Here is an 8595-nt window from a genome sequence, read left to right as displayed (position 1 = left end):
TGTGATTACACTCTAACAATTGAAAGAAAGTACAAATTATCACTATTAAGTTAAAAAGGAGAAATTTTGAAGGATGAGAGTTTTTTTTTTTTTTTGGTAACCTAGGTGCATTCTAGGGTCAGTATCTTTATGATGCTTTTTATTATAATAAATATGAAAGAGATGAACCTTTGACCTAAAAATAAATAATGAGTGTTTTTATTTATAGCTTGAGATTGACCGGACAATGCAAATGAATTATGGATTACATCATTTACAAGAATACAATGGTAGGATTATAATGAAAGGAAATGCTTGGGTCCATGCGTGTCCAAATGCAGTTATGATCAACACATTAATCACTAAGCCAGCTATGTTGTTCTGGCCAACATTATTAGTTGCTTGGCCATATTTGTTGTTAAAATTTCACCAAAATAATGTGGTTTGCAAAATATTTTCTTTAAAGTTCCCGTTGTAATTGCCTCTAGCGTTGATGACATGCTCGTCCAAATCATTACCATTCGACTTGAAGTGAACCACAAGAGTTGAATCCACCACCATATTCAAAATGGTCTCTTGCCAATTGGATAGTACAGGTTGCATTTTGGATGCTGCTAAACACGACTTAATCATATTGTTTGGTTCCAAAGCAATCGATATGATTAAACATAATATGTTAAGAGACTTTAGGCAAATTGAGTACCTATTCAATTACTTGTATGTAGTTAAAATTTAAACTGTGGTGCAATTGAAAAAGACAGTTTAATCAATTTCATGTCTCTCATTTTTACATAAAGAGTGGTGCCAATATTATTCCACTTGAATTACGCAGATAACAAAAGACAATTTAACCAATTTCATGTCTCTCATTTTTTCTTGGGTCTTTATTTCGTAGAGATTTTTTTTTTTAAAATTTTGTTATCATTTCTCTTCATCAATGAATCAATTCTAATTCATTGTTGAATTGTACCACAATAAAATACTCTTTTTTTTTTTCCTTCAGATGTTTACTCCACATTTTCCTCTTTTCTTTTTCTATATTATTATTATTATTTTTATTTATTTATTTATTTATTTATTTTTAATGTTCACCAAATCTTTCATTTCCTCCATTAAATTTTCCCTTTTTACTCGGTTTCACTTCTTATTTATTTTAATTGTGTTCACCTAATTTTTCTTTTTATCAGTTAACTTCATCTTTGTATTATCTATTACAATTTTTCCTTTTTCATCTATGTATTTATTTACATAAATTTCCTCTTTTTCCTTTGCTTCCTCCCTCCTCTATGTATTTATTTTAATGTTGTAAATTTTTTTGTCACGACCCGATTTTAGAGGCTTCAAAAAATCGAATCGTGACTAAAAAGACGAAATCGAAGAAAAAATAAAAATTTAAAAGAAGATAAAATAGGAGATGAATATCTGATAATATTTAAATCAAGAATAAGTAGTCAACGACGCCAAAATTAAAGTCAAATATTACAAACGGGAAATACAATTATGAAAGAAAAATGCAAAAGACTCTAAAAGATAGACAGGGGACTGACGCTCCGGAACGACACTCCTCTGTGACAGTGCAGCTCTTGAACACTTCCCCACCTCGATCGGTATCTGAAAAAAAAGAAGGGGAAACGGGGTGAGTATAAAGATATACTCAGCAAGCAACCTACCTATAGGCTCTTAATCGCATCCAAGTTTAGGAGAGAACCACCAACTATACTCTAGACCCTCGAGTCTCAGTACTCTCAGTACACAGTTCAGGGTGGAAGGACTTAACCTTTGAAGCGGTATTCAACGTTTGAGGATTTGGTGTTCCCTCGTAACTACATGTACCCCTCGTACAACCCAGCTAGAATTAGTCACTGCATGGTCAACGTCCTTCCACAGGACGGACCCATCATGCAGGCGACCTTGACCCACTCGCGTGATCAACATCTTACCATAAGACAAATCCCCATGCAGAGTAGTCGATCTACCACTGAGTAACACTTCCCTAATAGACGTCTCACCAAGCTCAACAGTACCACACCAGAGTAGGAAGGGAAGAGTAACACCTCCTTAATTGGCATCTTGCCTAGCTCAACTGTACCACACCGAAGTAGGAAGGGAAGAGTAACATCTCACGAACTGGAGTCTCGTCTAGCTCAACGGTACCACACTGGAGTAGGAAGGGGAGGGTAACATCTCCCTAACTGGTGTCTCATCTAGCTCAACAGTACCACGCTGGAGTAGGAAGGGAAGCAGAGCATACTCGAACGCTATACTATGTTGGCTAAGAGGTCATCTCTCTACACCTCGGGGTCCTAATGTGGTTCTCTATATCTCAAGGGTAGTTAAAACTATTGAGTTAGGGGCCCTGGCTTCCAGATTCACTCAAGCAAGACTCCCAAGTCCATAACAGTCCAGGGTTAAAAGGTCTCTCCCTCTAAGCGTCGCTCACGACACCATAGACCGTAACATCAGGAGGGTCCCCTAACTAAACCACACTCAATCCCTACAAGAGTTCACCCTAGACATATCACAACACTACAGCTTATCAATCATATCATAAGTGCACACAATCATTCAAGAGGAGTTTATGTATGATTAACAACGCATACAATCATAAAGCTCAACGGGGCGGTAACATCCATCAACACCCGGAGCGTAGATACACATATTCTCCCGTCCACCAATATAGTATAAACAGATAAAAGCAGTAGTAAGATAGTCTAGCAAGCATACAAACAACGAGTACAAAATCTCACTAGGGCAGCAAGTCCAACAGATATATATTTAATTCCCTAAGTACCGAGGATCATTAGATCTAGCCACCTATGGGTAATTTGCTCTAGCATGTATGCAAAACCAAGCGCACTCTACAAGTATTACTTCCTAAATCCGTATGGTTACTTACCGAAATGAAGCGTGCCATTCGAACCTTACTTTTCGGCTAATTAAGAGCTCAAAACTCTTGAAAGTTTGCTGATAGGTCCTATATCAAGTTAGACTTAGATCAGTACCAAAATCGGGATGAAAAATAATCGAACAGAAGTCAAATCGAAATAAAAATAGAGTCTCATGCGCTGGTTCACACGACACACGTGTCGGAGGGATTTCCCACGCGCACAGACACGCATGCATACGGACGCACTAAGGGGATGGAATCGCGCTAGTTTCTGCCACGTGGCGAGTGCTGACTGGCCCACTAAGAGCTAGGGTGTGCGTTCGAATCGGATGCATGCGGGTTCCTACGATTTTTCCCACGCTGACGCGTGGCAAACGCAGGGACGGGTTGGTTGATGGGTTAGGTCGCACGCGGGTTCACGGATCTGGTAGCAGGCGCCGATCTTCAAACCTTACTTGACGCAGTATTTATTTTTGTGATTTTCCTCCGCCATTCCACGCCGGACGCGTGTCCCATCTTTTCGGCAACGCGCGGCCCTCTCCTTTCCTTACATGCGTCCCTCTGCCGTTCATCTTCTTCCTCTCATCTCTGCGATTTTTCAGAAAATCGATTATTTTCTATTTTCTTTGCATTTTCATATTTTTTTCTACATAACTCGGATTAACGTGAATCCTTTATGAGATTTGTAGACCTCATGCCCATCCACATATAGGTATTTTTCTTTCTTGTAATTTATTTCTAACCACAGACATAATAAACTTAGTCCAATGTTGGCAAGAAACATCAATACTTACATCTTTTGGTGAAAGCCGGAACTCCTATTTCTGATCTGAATCGATCAAGACTTACTTCATGGATTATGATCGCAAACCACCCTAGATTAACATACCTAAATTTCAAAATCTAAATCCTCATATTTCTCACAAATTTGAGGAAAATCCGAAAACGAAAGTTCAAGAATTTACCTACAGATTTCCTCCGTTCCATGACGGTTTTGGACGATTCGAGGGCCAGGATGCTTCCTATAGGTTCTGTGAAGTGTTTGTGAAGAAAACTCCACCGGAATCGGACTTCTCGTGACCAGATCGGAAGTGGCTGTTACTTCCCATTCTGCCGAGAACCTTTTTTCTCTCTCTATTTTCTTTTTTCTTTTTCTTTTCTTTTCCACTCCTTCCTTTCTTGTCTTTTTTATTTATTTATTTATTTATCTTTTACTAACCTCCATTTCAGGCTCTTAATGAAGATGGTAGAATGACCAAAATATCCTTCCAAGTTGACTTTGACCATTTTTTCTTTTAATATTTTTCTTAAGTTCCTGAGATATTTCTAAACATTTTTGTCATCTACCTCGTCTCAAAATTCAATCTCTAAGATCCTCAATAAAATCTCGGAAGTTCAACTTAAAGGGAAAAACTTAGGTTTTTAAGTTTTTCGTCGGGGTTCGGGTGTTACATTCTCTTTTTATTTACTCTGTTTTATCTTTTGTTCCGTTGAAAATCAAATTTGATTAAAATCGAACCGTTAACTTCAGAAAAGATAATGAGCATTTTTATTCATAAATTTATTTATTGAAATTAAATGAAAGTTCGAGTGTATCATTTCCATTGATACATTAACTCGGCATTGCGAGATCCAAAAAAAAAGTAAATACCTTGTTCTCGACATGCCCAAGTGCAGGTATGATGAACACATTGAAAATTAAGCCAATTCCATTTGCCTGTCCAAAACATATTCCCACTAACTTGTCCATATTTGGTGCTAAAATGGCACCAAAACAAGGTAGAAATCCAAAACTTTCTCTCTAAAGCTCCAGTTTAATTATCTCCGGTGTGCAGTACGTGCTCGCCCAAATCGTCATCTTTTGACTTGCAATTAACAGTTAGAGTTGAAGCAGTCATCTCATTTAAAATAATCACTTTATATCGGACGAACGGTAATTGTAGCTTAGATTCTGCAAAACAAAACCTCATCATATTGTTCGATGTCAAAGCAACCAACATGATTAAATAGAATGTACTTCGAGATTTCATTTTCTTCTCCAAGATCACTCACCTTTTTTTACAAATGTACTTGGATTCTATCTCTTATATATATTACATACATATATCTAAAGTGAGGTTGTAAGTAGTTATATTTTAACTCCAATTGATTCAAAGTGTGTGGTACATTTTGATTTTACAGAATATCTTCCATAACAGGAGGTATGTGTGGTACATTTTGATTTTACAGAATATCTTCCATAACCGGAGGTAAAATGGACGGTCTTTTTCAGTAGCTTTTGTTAGCAACTGATTTGGTATTTTATTAGTTCTTTTATGTAAAGTCCAAAGTTTTGGCCCTTTATTATTATGTATTAAAAAAATTGATTAAGTATTAAATTTATGGGTTGTATTTTATTAGAAGTTTAAAATGGAAGAATAAAAAGTAATTTTTTAATATTAATTAAGATAAAATATTAAAAATTTATTTGACATTTTTGTAGCTTAGATAAAAGAATAAAGAATTAAAAATAGATTTTTTTTAATCATTTTTTATACTTCTTAGTCATATTTTTTTAAGTACAAAAAAAATATATATATAATGATTAAAAAAACTGTATCAACCAAATAAATCAAGTGATAAAAAGACGCTAATTTATGGCACAGAATCCATCACATTTGGTAGCATTATGTTAGAGACATCGACATAGGTAGTTTTTGTTGACATTGTATGCATTGCATCAATGAAGGTCTCTATTGACACATTCATGAGAGAGTTTTGGTAGAAAGTAACCTCATATGTTATTGTGATTACACTTTAACAATGGAAGGAGAAATTTTGAAGGATGAAAGTTCTTTGTAACATGTGTGTTTTACTGTTAGTATCACTATGATGCTTTTTATTTCAATAAATATGAAAGAGATTAACCTTTGACCTTAAAATAAATAATGAGTGTTTTTATTTATAGCATGAAATTGACCCGATAATGCAAATGAAGAATGGATTACATCATTTACAAGGATACATTAGTTTATTGGGATTGGTAGGATTATAATGAAAGGAAATGTCTCAATCTACCCTGTCTAAATGCAGTTATGATCAGCACATTAATCACTAAGCCGGCTCTATTGCTTTGGCAATAAAACATTACTAGTAGCTTGCCCATATTTGCTGCTAAAATTGCACCAAAACAATGTGGTTTTCAAAAAAAAATTTAAAAGTTCCAGTTGTAATTGTCTCCAGCGTTGATGACATGCTCGCTCAAATCGTTATCTTTAAACTTGCAGTGAACCACCAAAGTTGAATCCACCATCGAATTCAAAATGGACTCGTCAATTGGGCACTACAGGTTGCATCTTGGATGTTGACAGTGTAACTTGCAACTTAGATGTTACTAACACGACTTAATCATAATGTTTGGTTTCAAAGCAATCAATATGATTAAACATAATGGGTGAAGAGAATTTTTTTTTTTTTTTTTTTTTATGGGGAGAATTCTCACTTTTTCTTACCCAACTTATTTTGATTTTGTCTCGTATATATATAGCCAAGAGTACATAGACAATTAGTTGTATTATGAAGTTAAACTTTAAACTGAGAGTACCTAGACAATTACTTGTATGCAGTTTAATTGATGTTAATTTCAATATCTTAAAAGGAGTATTTATTTACTACGAATAGAATAATATGAACCAACTAACCAAATGTAACGTAACAGCCCAAAAATAAATAAATAAACAAATAAAAATTATTATTATGTATAAAAAATAATAATAATAATAAATTAATAAATAAGTAAATAAAAAAAACCATCATTCCCTCTTTTCTCTCCCGTAAGTCAATTCCCTAATAATCTCTCCTCAACACACCCTGCCAAATGAAACAGAAATGAAAAATCTCAGATTTGAGAAAACAGACATGCCTCACATCAAATTTATAGGAGATGGGTTGACAGAGATGATCAAGATTTACATGAGAGAGGGGAGAGAGATTTGAGATTTCTCGGTTGACTTGGAGTTCAATGGACTTTCATCAAGGATAACGACGGAATCGAACTTTCATTAAGGATATATTCGTGACAACGACTTAAGCTAACCAGGTAAGTGACCTTACTATCGGCAAGGTTATATTTGATGTTGACACGTGCCCTGTGGTTCTGCACGTGTCATATATATTGATATGTGTGAATTGTCTGAGGATCGATATGCTTCCTATAGGTTATGTTATGTTATTATATGTGGATTGTATGATAATAATTATGGTACAATGTGCTCTAGGAGATGTTCGAGATAGGGTACGAGAAGGATGCACAAAACGAAATGTAACGATAGGAGTAAGATACGTTCATGAAATGTTAGAGTTGGGTTACATACCGGAGTGCTATGGATAGGAGAGATTGATGAAAGAATACGGTCAGGTTATGGGTAGAAAGGGATAGGTTTGTGATAGATTGATAGAATGATAGCGTTAGGGTACGTTCTTGTGACGATATGACCAAGGTACGTCACGTAATGATATGCCTGTGATAGGTATAAGAACGTTAAGGCTATGGTAAGTTAGAGAACGATATGGCTATGAAGTGTTTACATTATGACTTGGTTATGATATGATACATTGTATGCTAGATTATTGTGCTTAAGTACGAAATCATGTGAACGTGAATGTATGTTATTTATGTTGCTTAGTTGATGTGATATGAATGCATGTGATGATGTGTGACCCTTGTACGATTATGACTTGTTGTATGAGTATTGGAATGTAATTGAATGAATTGTATGACATGAAATACGGTAAATTGCATGATACATAACCCCGCTAGGAATATGTATGATATGTAACAGAATGAGAATGAGAATGACATGTAAGCATGAAAACGTGACACGGGGTTATGTTCATTAAATGATGACTGTAGGACTAGTGGGACCTCATGCATATTGTGTGATCATGCATTTGGGGGGATACTCCTATCCCATCACGAGGGTACGGACGCGTACATCCAAATGGCAGGACAACGATCGTTATGCCCTGCATAGCGCTGCCGTGATGGTTTTAGTCTTAACGGTCCTGGTGGGCCCCCAGAGCATGCCCATTGGCTAGGGACAGTGGCCCAGCGGTGTGCGAACTAGCTGGTGAGCCCATACTCGCACGTATGGGCTGCGTGTAGAGTATATGGTACACGTTCACGATTACCTGTTAGGATTACACCGTAGGGAAAACGAAACAAAACGAAATGAAATGAAACGAAACGAAACAAAACGAAAGATAGGTCTCATCATTTCATTGCATGTGATTGTTGCATTTAACCCCAATAGTGGGGTCACTTATTGAGTATTTCTTTAAATACTCAAGCCATGTGCTACTACATTTTTCAGGTTAAGGCAAGACATTCCTGTATGGCTGACAACGGCATCGCAACTCGAGATCATGGCACATGCATAGGATAGTGGCATTTATTTTCTTAGACTTAGGATAGAATAGGATGTTTTAAACTTAAACGCTTATTTATTTTATTTCGGGTCTTTTGTTGTGTCGTTTTAAAGATATTTTCAAAACACGTAAGTTCATGGCTGTGTTTTAAGTTAAAGGTTATGTTTTATGGAATTTAAATTAAGTCTTCCGCATTCAATGTTTATGGTATGTATACAGTAGCGACCTTAAATTAAGTAGAAAATTTCGGGTCGTTACATGTAATGTTACCCTAACTTTCTTAACTCGTTTATTTAAATATATATATATATATATATATATTT

The 8595-nt window shown here is 35.7% G+C and overlaps 1 long non-coding RNA gene across 2 annotated transcripts; it reads right to left on the bottom strand.

Moving 5' to 3' along the window:
• Positions 1 to 1377: 1377 nt before the first annotated feature.
• On the bottom strand, positions 1378 to 4021 carry LOC111436218. 2 transcript variants are annotated; one of them, XR_002709198.1, is made up of 4 exons: positions 3832 to 4021; positions 3661 to 3755; positions 2876 to 3454; positions 1378 to 1590 (listed from the first exon to the last, which is right to left on the bottom strand). It is a non-coding gene; the product is annotated as an uncharacterized LOC111436218 (long non-coding RNA). The 2 variants fall into 2 exon arrangements; XR_002709199.1 differs by having other exon boundaries at positions 3661 to 3741.
• Positions 4022 to 8595: the final 4574 nt, after the last annotated feature.

The sequence above is a fragment of the Cucurbita moschata genome, unplaced genomic scaffold (assembly GCF_002738365.1).
Source record: "Cucurbita moschata cultivar Rifu unplaced genomic scaffold, Cmos_1.0 Cmo_Scf00052, whole genome shotgun sequence".
NCBI classification, from domain to species: domain Eukaryota; kingdom Viridiplantae; phylum Streptophyta; class Magnoliopsida; order Cucurbitales; family Cucurbitaceae; genus Cucurbita; species Cucurbita moschata.
The sequence above is the reverse complement of the archived record's forward strand: the minus strand, read 5'-3'. Positions and strand labels throughout refer to the sequence as shown.